Source organism: Mytilus galloprovincialis, chromosome 11 (assembly GCF_965363235.1).
Source record: "Mytilus galloprovincialis chromosome 11, xbMytGall1.hap1.1, whole genome shotgun sequence".
Classification (NCBI taxonomy): domain Eukaryota; kingdom Metazoa; phylum Mollusca; class Bivalvia; order Mytilida; family Mytilidae; genus Mytilus; species Mytilus galloprovincialis.
In genome coordinates, this window is record NC_134848.1 from 47,126,325 (window position 1) to 47,143,626 (window position 17,302).

General features: G+C 32.0%; 1 long non-coding RNA gene across 1 annotated transcript; it reads left to right on the forward strand.

Moving 5' to 3' along the window:
* Positions 1-201: 201 nt before the first annotated feature.
* On the forward strand, positions 202-7,206 carry LOC143052278 (uncharacterized). Its single transcript, XR_012971061.1, has 3 exons — positions 202-290; positions 599-1,774; positions 5,713-7,206. It is a non-coding gene; the product is annotated as an uncharacterized LOC143052278 (long non-coding RNA).
* The last annotated feature ends 10,096 nt before the right edge of the window (positions 7,207-17,302 follow it).

Here is a 17,302-nt window from a genome sequence, read left to right on the forward strand (position 1 = left end):
TAAATAGAAGTATTGCCTACTTTTATCTATATTGTTAAACAAGTGTTCATTGTTTTACTAGACATAATCTGAAAACCAAATATTATATCATAAATTTGATATTGTATTTTAAATTCTAACTGTCTTGCAAAACACCTATAACAAAGGTTTATGTCTTTTCTTTTGAATTTAGAATTGTTATCATTGTGCTATGTTTCTTATAGGTTTCAAGAAATCACTTATACGATGTAATAATTATTTTGTTAACTGTGATGTCGACAGGAGACTACAAACCAAAATAAGGTGCTCAGGTAGGTAAATGTTAAAAAAGGAAGTATAAGTATGTCATCTATTATTCCAATTGGCCATTTTGAATGTCTGATTTCGTATATGAAATAGTATATTGAACAGATGAAAAAGAATTTCATTCAGAACGTTTTTTTTGTGTAGATTTGTAGACGTATTGACAGATTTCGAAAGTATTTTTTTAATTTTGAGAGTTGCTTTCTTAACTATAGAATAAGCAACCATTATGTTACAAATGCCAATTCGCTTTATTTACACTTTTTTTTCTTATGTTTTTTAATTTTCAGTAATCCATAGATGTATTTTGTTCCAGGTATTCATTCAGAAATCGATTTTAGTGGGAACCAAGCATCAGATTTTTCCAAACTTGTGTTCACATCATATCATGTTAACAGAAAAACGGTACCATCTTCGTTTTGGATAAATATTTTTATGCCTACGATTGAAAACAAAGACTCTAATTTATGTCTATTGTTACTGACCATCCTGACTGACATGACCCCTGATCTATGGAAAAAATGTCACCATTACGTGGTGGAAGGTTTATCCTTGTCAATGACCAAACAAGACAAAGATACATCGAAAGTAATAGCTTGGTTTATTGTAAAAAAATGTTTTTTAAGCCTCGATAAATCAATTCGAGGAAATATAATCGATATCTGGCATGCATTTGTATGCAAGTGTCAGACACAAAATCAAGTATTTTGTTCTGTCAAACCAGAACATGTGGAATTAACTATCGAAATGAACACGTTAAGCCCAGTTTCACCCAAAACCTTTTGGAATATTGATATCAAATATATTGAACCCACCAGAGTGCAGAATTGTGAAGGAAGTCAGATACATGAACACTTACAAAATTCCAGTGGTAAAATTCACATTCCAGATAAAAAATCAATATCAGGTGTTGATGCAAAGCAGCTGTTCAATGAACACAGTAATTTATCTTTGATTCACAAGTCTCCGTTTAAATCAACTGGATTTCGAAAACAGAAACAGAAAGTTATTGCACAATCTTGTTATCAACTGTACTGTAAGAGAAAGGGAATAATACTTATTGGCGAAAAACATTTTCCAACCACCCTAAATGGGTTGCAAACAGATGTTATAGAAGGAAATCCACATTTCCTATCAAACTTGAAGGTTGGTAATCAGGTAGGAACAGATGAATTTAAAAGAGGAACACTTGGAGGTTTTGTTCAAGTGCGAGGAGATAAAGCCTTTCTGACATGTCTTCACGTTTTTTTGAGCGCCGATGAACTTGCATCGGAAAATCTTTCACTGGACGACGAAAAAACAGTACCAGTGAAACTTTATAGGGAGAATGACATTTCCCATATATGCGGTAAAATCAGAGAAATAGCATTCGAAGTCGACAACGAGAAGGAAACTAGTATTGACGCAGCTTTGGTTGAAATACCCGCAGACAGTATTGATAATTTTGATTATGTCGATATAGGGAGCGAGAAATTATCTTATAAAGACATTGGTAGGTAGTTTTAAGAGTAAGCGACTAATGTTGATGAAGTCATATAATTATTAAAAAAAAAATAGAAATAGAAAAACAATGTATTTGTTTTTTGGTTCTTAAAATACTACGTAGCACGATTGCAATTGGTTATCCTAATGGTTGTTTTTTTTTAACTTTCATATTATCTGGATAAGACTAGGTTCAAGATAAACAAGTCAGAATATTTTAACTATGTTTTGTCTGTCATTGTTTGTACGTTATTTTAAAAATTATTATTGTGAATGGTGGTTGATATGTGGTAATGTTTCTCCATCAACGATATGTATTGGGCGACTAAATGTCGTGTGTTAAAAGCAGCGTACAAGCCGTTTGTAAATGAATCAATATACACGCAATAGTATGCCGTAAAAAACATCGCATACCTATATGAGGATCAAATACACTACTAGTAAAAACTTAAGTCAGTGATAATTTTGTGTTGTGTAAAGGTAGAGCAAACAATTTCGAATTGTCGGAATTTAAATAAAATGCAGAATGGAAACGGTGAATGTGTCAAAGATACAACAACCTGACCAAAGAGAAAATAACAGAACAAAGACAACCAATGAGCCTTAACACATCGAGAAAATCTCGCACTCTGAGGCAGGCTTCAGCTGGACCCAAAATTGAAATATGTTCTAGTTCGTAGAAAATGGACGTACTACTAAACTCCAAACATATAAACAAACCGAAATTAACATCCAGACAGTACTAACAATGTACAGAGGTTCCTGAATTAGGATACGCGCAAAAATTTGTGAACTCTCAACTCTCCCCTATACCTCTAGCCAAATAGAAAACAAACAAACACACAGCAAACCAAACAGTAAAACAAATTTAGTTTAAAAGAATTCCGAGTCCGACGTTTGAATAGGTAACAGAAAAACTAAGAAAACTAACAAATATAACATAAATAAACATAGGAATACTAGCAGTTTTAAAAAACCAGCTTCGGACCTCCATTAAACTGATTGAAAGATTGAGTTTTCATCATATAAAAGCCAAACACAATCCAACCGTTAGATGTTTATTATCCTACCATCATAAAATATACAAGACCAACATAACCCTTATCATGCCAACAACTGGTTATAGAATAAATGTGTTATTTTCCGATACAAATACTCTATGAATGAATCAATATTAATTCCAAGAATTGCCGTCTTCAACGACCCAACAACAGTATCCTAACTATATCCTTTTTGAATAAGAGAACCTTACCATCTAACAATGGATGATTAACAATAGGAAACGAAAAATCATGTCTTAAATTGGAAATTTTGGTTCGAAACTTCCCGTTAGAAATATAGATATGAAGATCTAGAAAGGGCCAGTGTTTATTGTAAGTATTAGCTGTATATGAAGTCAGCTCAGCAGAATAAATTTCGGCGTGCATACTGAAGTCGTCATTTTTTGGAGAGTAGATGTATCATTAGAATATCTTAAAATGTTATCAGGTTTGTATACTATTTCGAATGGTCTTTGCTGATTTTAGGTGTAAATTGTAACTTGTAATAATACAGAAACATGTCCGCAATAAGTGATGCACAGTTAAGGTGCAAGAAAATTGGTACCGTTGATTTTATTACTACCACTGGGTCGATGCCTCTGCTGGTGGACTATTAGTCCCCGAGGGTATCACCAGCCCAGTAGCCAGTACTTCGGTACTGGCATGAAAATACGGAATTATTGTGTTATTAAAATTTGCTGTTACAAAAGGATAGAAATTATTATAAATTAAGGAATGTATCTGCCTCATGCAAAGCTCTGATTTCTTTCACGGATTTGGCTACACTTTTTGGACCTTTTGGATTATAGCTCTTCATCTTTTATATAAGCTTTGGATTTCAAATATTCTGGCCACGAGCATCACTGAAGAGACATGCATTGTCGAAATGCGCATCTTGTGCAAGAAAATTGGTAGTTGCTACCGTTAATTTTATTAAGGTATTCCGATAACTTGACAAAATACGGAATCTTCATAGCAGACAAAAATGTTATTTAACAAACATGAAAGTGCGGTTATCGATTAAAAGCAAGTTCAAATAACATAGACGTTCTTTTTTTGTTGTAATAACCTATATGAAACGAAACATATAAAGATAATGATCATTTTCAACGTGATGGGCATGTTGATAAATTCAAAGTAACAGTAAGTACTGTACCGATGCTAATGCTTCCGAAAAAGTAAAATCACAAAAAAACTGAACTCAGAGGAAAATCCAATCGGAAAGTCCATAATCACATGGCAAAATCAAATGACAAAACACATCAAAAACGAATGGACAAGAACTGTCATATTCCTGACTTTGAACAGGCATTTTCAAATGTAGAAAATGGTGGATTACACCTGGTGTTATAGCGTATGGTATCCCTTTACCATTTTCTGACTGGCAGTAAAACATTTGCAAATTTATGCGGTAAAGGCTTTGCTCATTTTTGAACGTCGTACGGTGACGTATAGTTGTAAATTTCTGTGTCATTTGATCTCCTCTGGAGAGATGTCTCATTGGCAATCACATTAAATCTTCTTTTTTATATTCCGAATTATTTTGACTGTATTTGATGGGATGTATAAAGTCGCAGACATGAGATAATATGCACGTTAACTCAAATGACTCGCTGAGTGCTACGTCCTGTGCACTTTGCGAACTAAATGCAAGATATTTTTTGTAGAAAGTGTACCTGTCATGTTGCCTACAATGAAATACCGTATAGCGGGTTATTTTCGCGCGGGGGGCGGGGAATTAAAAAATGTACTTACAAAGGTATATAATAACATTGAATTAGCCAAAATAATAACCGCCAAAATATTTTGTATACCTCATTCAATGAAAATCGCGAAATTTTACACCTGCGAAAATAACCTACTACACGGTATTGTTTAAGGCTTTACATTCTGGAACAAAATAACATCTTTTTGTCATTCAGAGATGATACAACATCCTTTGAACGAGTGAGACAAACTGTCTGCACATGGTACATAGTATTTTTGAAGGCATTTTAAGACGCATGTCTTAACAGCTTTTATCCATTCAGGTAAAATGTGTAGTTAAGGTTCAGCTGAATCATATGAATCGCACGAGCTTTTCTTTTTTGAGATATGTGTTGGTTTTATAGGGATTAAAACCATAACACAATGTTGACTACCCCTATTTTCCCCTTTTATGTCTGTTTTTTTTGTTTACACATTGTTGGCAATATAATGGATTTTTTGGCTACTGTTATACAATTGAGAGGTTAAGCTAGCTATAAAACCAGGTTAAATCTATCGTTATCTACATAAGGAAATGGCTAAACCAAGAGAAGCATATGACAGTTGTTTTCCATCCGTTTGACGTTTTTCTCAACTGCATTCGTGAGCAAGATGACTTTTTTCCCAGCTAAATTCGGATGAATGTGACATTTTTGGCTTTTTGGCTAAAATAACTTAAATTATACATAATTAATCATGTTTTTTTTCCTGTAGATTTCTTTGCGAAAAGTGATAATATTGATAGCACCAAACCCTTTTAAGCTAATTTCTACTTTAACAATACCTACGTGTTTTGCCGTCTTTGTAAATACTTTTCACTTGTTAATCATTATAAAGACAAAAATGTATTTTTTTTGCTAACTATGGTATTTGTTTTCTATTCAATCGTTCTCTAAACTAGTCAGATCTTTAACAACTTTTGAAATTTCTGTTGTGATAATTATTCGTAAATTCGTAATTGATTTAGCTTTCTTTTATTTTGAGTACAAGTGCTATGTCACGTGCAGACGAAATTTGAATCTGACATAGTAAAAAACAGGTTGTTTTACATACAATGGTATGATGTCATTACTGATTCATTTGTAACGAATTAAGCAACTTGTTTTCCATGGAGGTGAAAAATCAAATTACAATGTTCTAAAAATATATTTCATTCATACAGGGATGAAGTCAGAGTACTTAAATAATAGCTGTGTTGACTACAGGCCATTATGCTTTTCCAAACCACAACCAATTTTACAGACCGTCTGTGTTGGCGCAGTGTCGGGATTTCGGAATACCACAGAGCCAATGGTTTATGAAAATACGGACAAATCTATTGATCTGGAAACAATCGAAGAAACTTACAGCAAGGCCATTCTCGACGAAATTAAAACAAATGTAAAAGTTGTTATACAATCTCTTAAACAAATTCCTATAGCCGTTTCCCTGGACGATTATACCATCAAAATGAACATTGCACATAATTGTGACTCTAACATATCATCTGAAATTAAAGACATCATTATTGCTGTTATGAGAAATATTTATTCAACAATGCAATGCACCAACGATGTTGATATAGACAGATTAATTCATGAACATATATTTTGTAAAACACAGAGTAATTTTTCGGCAATAATAGGAGATGTTCACATGCAACATGCATTTCTTAAGAAGACTGGTAAAAACATGGCTATAAAAAGAACCTCACGCCGAGTTTACAATCAGATTTACATATCAAATATACCATTTCAGCCAGGTGATTCAGGAACATGTATATATGTGCTTAGTCCGGTTCAGGGTTGTATAGGAATGGCAATTGCTGATCATCCACTAGGGGGTTGCATAGTAACTCCTATAATGGACATTCTCAAACATTTCAAAATTAGAATCAAGTGAAAAATGATAAAATTTTCATTATATGACAAAAAGGCAAACTAATGTGATAAATCTTAGGAGGGTGGTTAGACTACAAATTTGCATCTCCCATCAATCATTTTGTGATAGAATAAACTACTTTGTCCCATGCTTTTCCCCTAACTATTGTAATAACAACCATAGCGAAAATCACTAAATATATAAGTACTTTTCAGACCATGAATCTCCAATATAGACCTAAGTAAAATATATTTCTTGGTTTTTTTTTAACATAGTTCCTTTATCTGACATTTAAATGCTCCATTTTTCCAAAACCATGGCTAATGGAAAATCTGTAGTCGTGTCCAGGCAAACATTCTTGCTAAAATCTTTTAAATCTGAAACAGGCATACATAGTTCGTACTAATGTAACAAGTATACATTTTTGGTTCTTTTAAAAGACTTAAAAGAACCAAAAATGTATACTTGTTACATTAGTACGAACTATGTAATTGTTGAAAAGACGTTATACACTTTACTAAATTTGACTCACTTTCATCAAGATAGAAAGGAGTTTAACAATACAATGCAATAGTTGTAATTTTGTTCGTCAATATAATCTCTTGCTTTAATTGTGTGCTATTATATACCTGCCTTTGTATACACGTTAGTTATTGTTTATCATTTCATACTTGTATTCAAATACTAGATTTTGTATTATAACTATGACTTGAAGTTGTATCTTGAACATACCCTTTGTACATAAATTTTAGATTTTATAGACTTTTAGAAATAAATCACATAGACGCAACCAAAATATGTTTCACTATGTGGTCATGATGCAAGTCAGTTGTTATACCGTTGATAGGCATTTAGATTCACGTATATCATTGAAGGTTATGAACATTATTTTTTGACATGCAAATTTCTGAAATCATTTTGGGATCAAATAAAACTATTACTTAATAAACTTAAAATAGGACATCATGTAATATGAATTAGATCACGTTTGTATGGATACAAAATAAACGATACAAGTTATTACAGTATCAATGATTTATTTACAATTATAGTTTTACTGTTTAAAAAGGATATTATGTATCCGAGAATAAAACAAAACAAATTAATGTATCAAAATTTTAAAAAGGTATTTCTTCAATATCATGAATTATTCCATATTGGTATTATTTTAATAGGTTTCTCAGTATGAATTGGATTTTGAATAAAAAAGCATATTCACCTGAGAAAGTGTTATTCACCGCGCTAAACGCCACGCGCTTTTACATGCAACGTTATGGTAACATGTTTCATGTAACATTTGTTTTGGTATATGTTTTTCATTAAATACATTTTCTTCTCTCGGGTTATGGAATAAAAAAATTGCTGTCTTTTGATGAGGTAAATATGGTGTTTAATTGACTTTTGAAAAACTGATATTCACTTCGGTCGTTGGCCGCAGTGAATATCATTTTTTTTCAAAAGTCAATAAAACCGCATATTTACCTCATCAAAAGACAGTAATTGTATAATAGTTTTAAATAAAGAAAGCACATAGGAAAACTTCAATAATCTGGTTGCAGCAAAAATTATCTACTTGAAACTAGACTTTTTAATTCATCATGTTATCTTATTTTTATTCAATTACATATTTGTCATTAGCTGAAATATTCTTATATATATGGTGTACTCACGAGTACTAACCTTACTACTGATATGCTATATACTAAGGTTAACAAGGCCGGGATAAGGTACCGATACTTTATCCTTTACACATGTAAAATTCAAATAAAAATAATAAAACACTGAAAAACAAAGGATTCCCATATTAAAGTCTAAATAGACTACAAGTATGAACCAACAAAACTGTAACTGTACGAATTTGGGATATCTTGACTACGCGTGGTTTGCCTTGATGAAAAAAAAAAGATAGAGAAAATTTCCTTGGGCAAAAATTATCCAGCTTAGCTAACTGGTTTAGAGTTAAGAATTTATAGGTCAATCTAGGTCTCTAACAATGAACAAAAGTCATGCATGCTGCATAGTAAGCTATACAAATCAACAGTACGACAAAATATGAAAACAATCATAAGCGAAAGACCGGTAAGCCCTTCATTAATTGAAATTGGTTGTAAAATAAAATATAAAATAACCTGTAAAACTCAGATTGAATTCTTAATCTGAATGGATAATTTGGTATGTCTGTCATTTCCGAGGAGTCTGAAGTACGTTTGGCGATATGGTTTGTCTTTTTTACTGTTCAATATTTTGGTAGTTTCTGACAACCTACTCTGGTGTATCACAAAGGGACTTGTAGTTTCATGTTTATTCCCGCAATATTTGGGTATGTGCTATTTAATGCACACATCAAGCATGTATACTAAATCTTGTTTATACGCAGTTGTTAAAGTTGTAATTATCAAACAAATATCAAATGCTTTAAATAAAAATACAAGTATGGTATGCTCCCGTAGGATTGCTTTTGCTTTATTTATTTCAATGACAATATTTACAAATACCTCTGGATGAATTTGTTAGTTGTTAACAGATCATTCTACGTTAGTAAAAAATAATCTTAACTGTATTTTGCAAAAAAACTTCCGACCTTTTCCATATGTTTTCGACCGTCACTGATGAGTCTTTTGTAAACAAAAATATCTTTATTGAAATAATAAGTTTGTTCTCGTGTTTGCCCGATTAAAGCAGTTTATCAGACTGTTTGTATTGATGGACACATACATTAACGTCATATGTTTTTATTACAAAATACTGACACATTTAATAAATCTCAGTGATTGTATTGAATGCGAGAAGAAAACAAAGTGATATTCAAAATCATAAGGCGGATAAACACTGGGGTATCATAGCAAAACACGAAAAAAGACGAAAAGAAAAACAACAATACTATAATATAACATAGAAAACTAAAGACTGAGCATCATACACCCTACAAAACTACAAAAACCTAGTGGTGACGGTATATAAAACCTATTGAAGAAGAGAACGAAAACAAATATGTAATACACCAAAAAAACAACAACCAATGAATCACAGGCTTCTGACTTGGCACATGCACATATACACATGATGTGGCAGAGTTAAACATATAAACGGGATCCCAATCCTCTCATAACCTTGAATAGTGGTGTAACAGTGCAACATAAGAACGACTATAACAATCAGTTGAGAAAGGTTTAAATGCATATACATTATGCTGCAGTAACTAATTTTAAAGGGGAGAAAACTCAAGGATGTCAATAAAGCCAACAGTAGTATACTGCTGTTCGAAACCCATAAATCGATTAAGAGAAAAAAACAAATCTGGGTCACACACCAAAACTGAGGGAACACATCAATTATAATAGGAGAACCACGAAACAACAGAAACACAACATTAAAATGTAAGACACACAGAAACGAACTTTAATATAACAATGACCATTTTCCTGACTTGGTACAGGACATTTTAAGAAAAAAATGGTGGGTTGAACCTGGTTTGTGGCATGCCAAACGTCCCGCTTTTATGGCAATGTTGAATATGACATTAAAATAACAGTATATAAGACAGAGAAACACACGAATAATAGCTAACCAAAGGTACTAGGTTTGAAATTCAAAACACCAGACGTGTGCTACGTCCAACCAGTGACGCTGAGATGAAAAAAGTTCGAAAGCCAAAACAAGTAAAAAGCCGAATAGCACCGAGGACCAAAAAGTTGTGCCCAATATAGATATGGTTTTCTGACCGGGATAAGAACATCCTTATCATTTAGAATAATTTATACTTTTGCAAGCAGTAGATTTTACAAAATGACTAATAATAGATATACATGATAAAGCCGAAGTGGGGACTAACTACGGAATAAAAAAGGATACATTACATATAACAACTTAATCCAGAGCATGAAAATACAAAACCGAGTTAGCCAAAGAGACGTCTCATTTGAAATTCTTAAAAAACACAAAAAAAAAGTCTCTAGTTATAAATATTTTCCAGACCTCATTGCTTTCATGTGTGGATAATACATAAATGCAACATATATGACCTATATTCAGGATTTTCTATTTTTTTATTACAAAATTTAATAAAGTTATGACAAGATATTTTTCCTATCTTAAAAATGAAACTTGTTTGAAATAAGATCTTGTCTATATTGCTGTGTAGTCTACCTTCACATGATTATGGTAATTGATAATTCTTACCTAGAAAAAAACCTTGATTTAATTTACCAAGGTCATGATAAAACATGCACATTATTTCTCTGAAAGTAAGGCTACCATTTTAGTTTTGATTTCCATTTAAAATGTTTAATTTGAAATAACAAAAAGGACCTAAAAGAATTGTATTGATAGAATAATTTTCAATGCAGAGTGTATCATGTGCTAATAAAGAAGTTGTAGAACCAGTTTATTAACAGGTAAGTTCTTGTTATTTAACAGGTCGAGAACTCTAGATATCCTGACGTCAGAATACATTTGCACAGTAATTCCCTAAACACTAGGCCAATATGGCCTTGAAAACTGACCAATCGACTCAATGTTCTACAATGCATTGTGGGCTACTACGAGTCTACTACCACTTGAAAACACGTGGAAGTAGTAGGAAAACTGTAGAATAACAAAGTGTCTGGGACTCTTATAATACACGTTTTTGTTCTGCGAATATGTTTAATGTAAAATATATAATATTATCTTCAATTTGCAAGCTCAGATTAAAAAAATATTATTTACTGGCTTCACGATTCGATTTCCTTTTTCGCCTTGTAAAAGTTGTTGAACAGGTTGTTTCTCTTGTTATGTATTGTACCTGTACATTAATTTCATGGCGTGAAACAGTAAAATGTCATATGAAGTGACCACTGTCAAGTATGACAATTTTTTGAACTCTTTTAAACCTGTATATTGACATTTCAAAATCATTTCTACTGCAAAAAACACGAAGGACTGGCACATAAACACTGCTATCTGAACTGGATTGTAAACTTTTTATGAGGACTTGAACTTAAAGGATATCATAATGTTCAGTATGCTAAAACAAATCTTCTAAAAGCGGGAACGATAAATAGCGCAACTAATTTTGTATAATCTTAGAGGGCGCCATATTGCCCACTACGGTTTTCTAAAACGTGATTTGTATATAGAAACAAAATGATGAGGTATGAGTACGTGCCAAATGCTATTTATTTCCACCCAATACACAATCTAAAAAAGTAAGCAATCATAGGTTAAACGCTGAAAAGTAAGCAATAAAAGAAAAGAAAAATAATTGGTTTAGATCCAAAGCTGCAATTTTCGCAAACATGTCATAGTTCACGTCTTTGTTCCACATATTCATGGATAACATAATAAATGATTTTATTGAGGTTGGCAAATGTCCGAGTCCGTAAAAAAATCAACAACAAAAATCAATATCTCTATAAGAAAAAGGGAACTTTGAAAAGATCAAACAAACTGATTGCTTCATTACCTTCAAAACAGAAGAAACAGTTGAAATAGAAAAAAAGTCCAAAATACTGAAATATGTCAAAAATCAATACTTATAGATTTTGTGAACATTGTCAGATAGAATAAAAAATGTCTTTTGCAGTTAAGATGAAATAAGATTGATATTATAGACTTGATGGATGTTATGTACCTGTCAAATTCTAAATATGAAAATATTACTTAGTATTCTACAGTAAATATCTCATAATGGAAAACCGATCTTTCTGAAAGATGTTTGTATAAAAAAATAAGGAGATGTGGTATGATTGCCAGTGGACAACTATCCACTTAACAAACGAAGTGGATGTAAATAAAGAAAGGCAACCGTAATGCCTTAAACGTTGAGAAGAACCAACATCGTAAAATCGGCTATAAATTTCCCCGATTGGTGATTATACGTTGTTGTTTGTTAAATATAAATTAAAAGAATAACAACTTTCCTCGATTTAAATTACTTTTAATCATAAAAGAAGATGCAATATTATAGCATATATATTTTTTTTTAAACCATGAAATTTTAATGACCCCAACAGATATTTGACACCCTCTAAGTCTCCCCTTTTTTACGAACGCAAATTGAAGGATCCCTTTAAAAAAAAATATTTATGCCAAAGTTGTTGCCCTCATGAATATTAGCACCGACTGTTATCAATGGCTAGTCTTACACTAGTTAGTTTGTCTTATGGGTAATTGTGTTCTTCACTGTTGTTTCGTTGCTGTCTAAAATCTCTGTGTCATCATCAATCATATAAATGGCTATAAATAGGCTATTTCAAACACTCGTTTCTTTGCATAGAAACAACTCTGCCTTAATTTGAGCATGAAAAGAATACTTTATTTCAACAACTATAAATGTTTATACAAAAAGTGAAAAACTAAGCAAAATTGTGAATCCCGCAATGCATGAAAAAATGTGTTGTGTTTCAGTAAATAGCACGTGTTTTCGGTTGTTTGTAAACATGTAGTAGTCCATCATGCATTGTTACTCATTTATTTGATTGGTAAAAAAACCGAGGTAAAAATAAATTGCGTCACACGTAAATAAACAATTACATGTGCGAGGTCATAGGTATGCTGATTTATGCATATCCGTAAAAGGTAGAATTCCCGACCTGTTTAATGAGAAGACAATAATGAGCAATAAGATAAATGTCCAAACATGCAGTATATCAGTGAGATGAACATTAAAAAAGAACTGCCCTTCAACAACAATGTACATAATTAATGAACACCTATTCCATTGAGGTTGCGACATCGAACTTGTTTGCAAATTATACTGATTTTATAAAAACAGACAACGTCTTATATTAATCAAATAATGTACGAAAATATAAAGATCAAAATACAAAGAACTCTCCAACCTTTAATTGTTTCATTCCCTCATAGTACGTAGTTGCCCTATCAATACAAACTCGTAAAGTTAACGAGAGTGAGTGAAAGGACATGCAACAATTCTTCATTCTCGGCTTTCAAATACTCGACTTTGACCATTCCTCATGAAAGTAAACCCAGAACGCCTGACTTTATTCAACGTGTTCTTGAAAAGTTTGATCCTCAATGTTCTTCAACGTCGTACCTAATTTGGCATTTTTAACATGTATAGATTCGAGCGTCACTGATGAGACTTTTGTAGATGAAACATTTTGTAATCCTGGTATCTATGACGTGCTTTTTTTCAAATATTGTATCTATAATTCACAATGTAATAGAAAATCGTATCATAAGCTGAACAATTATTTAATCAATCAATGTGCTTTGGAGTCATAGTGACATTACTAAGAAGTTTACATTATAAAAATATAGAGATATAGTATGTTCGAAAATGAGATAAATATGCAACAAAGTTCAAATAAAGCAATTACAGACAATTGGACGGTCTTCAAATTATTTGTCACCAAAATTTACATAAAACTCTTTAATATAAAATATGAATCGGTGACAGTTGGCGCACCATAAAAAATCGTGACAACGGAAGAAAAAGTTTTAAAGATTATTTACCCTTGTGTTGATTTAATGCTTAACATATGGAAATTTTATAGAAAATCCACAGCCTTTATCCTTGTACTCTCATATTTGGCGATTTGATGACTGATAGATATAGGATAATACATGCAGTGCTAGCATTGATTTCCTTAAAACAAGTTTATTATTGTAGTTATTGGTTAAACAAATAAAAATATGGACCAAATCAAATACACCTTTTAGGGTGCGCTCGATTTTAGTGACTCAGCACGAGGTATTTCGCAATTTACAGGTTGGTTAGAACTTTTTGTAAAAAGTAAACACTAGCCCATCATAGAAAAGCATGTGAGTAATCTATGTTTCAAATTTTATAACAAAAATCTCTGTAATAAAGGCTGTGGATTTTCTATAAAAATCTGGGTTTATTTGTCACAAAGTACTCTTTTGCTATTAAATGAAATGAAACAGTAAATAATAAATCTTTGCATCAAGTTTCTCCTTGGTATATGTACACAATGGCCTATCTCTATTATTCATTATATCTGTAGTTTTGATACAATTGAAGTTTGAACATTTCGTATAAAAATGGCTACAGAAGGGGTCATAAACCTTAAGAAAATGTAAGTGTGTGGATAAGAGAAATGTTTCTGCAATATATGTGCTTACACTCTGATGATTATTAATGATTCGGATTGTCGTGAATGTATATTTATATTCCTTTAAGTGATGCATAATCAACAAGGACCAAAATACCTTTCTGTGTTAGAAATTGATGAAAATTTCTATTTACACATATATTTTTGTATCCTCTGGTATTGCAACAATTGTTTGACTTCATCACGAACTTATTAGGACCACAAATGTGGCAGTTTCAAGATACTATTCCATCTTGTTAGGTGTCTGTTTTAAATACAGGAACACTTTATCAAATCTCTTTAAATTGCATATTTCTTTTAAAAACTACTTTCGTAAATATTTATTCTAAACATTTAGAAAAAAAATCATATATGTGATGTTCAAAGATGAGTAGTGTTCTAGGTTAAACATGGGAATATAAAATAGATGAAAGACGAAACAAACATTAGCGTCGCTGTTGGTCAAATTACAAAAAAAGATTCGGACTTATGATGGTACTGTTGCCCAACGCTCATTATTTTGGAAATGACATTTAAAGTATTAAAATTATTTTACTCTGTCAACTTATAATACAACATTATCATGAGAATCAAAATTCCCTATCACTCTCGCATTTCATTCGCTAAATCAATTATTACATATTCCATGCCTAGATTAATATAGATTAAAACCAACAGTATTTGTAAATTGATAGAATATGTGCTACATAATTAATCGAAACTAATTACTATATACCATGTATACGTCAAGAGGAATTGAACAGCCATATTTCAACATAGCTCAATCATTTTTATTTGCAAAAAATCTCCCCATTGTATTTTGAATTGTTAATATTTTCTAACATTTTTCATATTTTAAACGATAATGTAGCAAAAAATATGATCTGAGGTATATATGATACTTTTGATAATTGTAGTGAGAAAGGTAGACAGCCATGCGTGAGTAATCTGATATCGGTTTGTGGTTTTCTTTTATACGAAATATTAACCATATAAGTTTCATAGTTTTAACATAGTAAGATTTTGTTTCATTTTGTTTCATTTTGTATTTTATTAAACATTTCTCTACAGATACATATAATAGCTGACAAAACAAAACAATAACATCTGCTTAAAAGTTTTTCAGCAACGGCTGCATATGAAAAACATATCTCAAGCGTTTCCTACTATGACTTATTGATAAGGTACACATATTTAAGAATGAGCACATAAACCAAGTGGAGGTAATTGTGATAACGATAATTGAAAAATTTCTGTCGTTATCTAAGTAACATATATTCCTTAACATTTAAGACATTAATGATGATATACGTAAGATAATAAAAAAAAACTAGAATTGCCATTGTAAGCAATAGCGGATGTCACCCTGGTCCACCAATTGCCACTAAACAGCAGCCATGGTAACGGCAGCCATTTTGGAAATTCCAAAGTTGAATGCAGCATCTAGATTTACAAGTTAACATTTCTGTAACGTTTCATACATTTTTGAAGAATTTTCAAAATTTTGCTATTTTTGAACAGTTTCCATGGCAACATTTGAAAATTCCAGTCATACTGCTGCTTCATATTGTACTCCCCATAATATTATACCATCATATAACATTTAAGGGCTGTAGAATTAATTTAACCCTAATGTTCTGGAATGTTCCATGAAATTTTTCATATTTTTGCTGTTTCCATGGCAATGGCAGCCATGTTTTTAATTCCAAAGTCAGGTGCACAACTAGATATGGTGATCAACATTATGTTATAGTTCCATCATCATTGGTCCATTCAGTTCCGAGAACTAAGCTGGACAAAAAGTGTGGAATAAGAATAATAAAAAAGAATCGAACAATAACAATATGTTTTAAACAAACCGAAATGGAAATGAAAGCTAATTCTGGTATTCCTATATATCTTATCAGTAAATAAACTCATTAACGGTACCACGATTAAAATTATGTAGACAGGACGTGCTTTATTATAACAACAAGTTCTGTAAAACAAAATATAAATCATATTCACAATTTTAAAACAAATTACTGTCTAGTCAAACCTACATATAAAATCGACTCACCGAAATTGAGACTTGTGTTACCAAGGATATTCAAATTTAAAAGCAGAATCTGCTAACCCTTCCGGAGCACCTTAGATCACCCCTAGTTTTTTGGTGGGGTTCGTGTTGTTTATTCTTTAGTTTTCTATGTTGTGTCATGTGTGCTGTTGTTTGTTTGTCCTTTTCACTTTTAGCCATAGCGTTGTCAGTTAGTTTTAGATTTATGAGTTTGACTGTCCCTTTGGTATCTTTCGTCCCTTTCATATACAAACTTGCAAAGCCAAGGCAAAAACACAAACAAAGACCACCAAAAGACATACAACAACAATCAACAAACCAGCTATACTAAAAACGTAATAACATGAACCTCACCTAAACTGAGGGTGATCTCAGGTTCTCTGGAAATGTTAACAGATTCTCTTCTACACTTTCACTTGTTGTGTTGCTGCTACAAATACAAACCTGGTGGTAAGTCATATTCGGTAGATCAGATCTGTGGGAAATGACGAGTTCCAATTGGTGAAGTTAAAATCATTTAGGTGAGGTTCGTGTTATTACGTTTTTAGTATAGCTGGTTTGTTGATTGTTGTTGTATGTCTTTTGGTGGTCTTTGTTTGTGTTTTTGCCTTGGCTTTGCAAGTTTGTATATGAAAGGCACGAAAGATACCAAAGGGACAGTCAAACTCATAAATCTAAAACTAACTGACAACGCCATGGCTAAAAGTGAAAAGGACAAACAAACAACAGCACATATGACACAACATAGAAAACTAAAGAATAAACAACACGAACCCCAC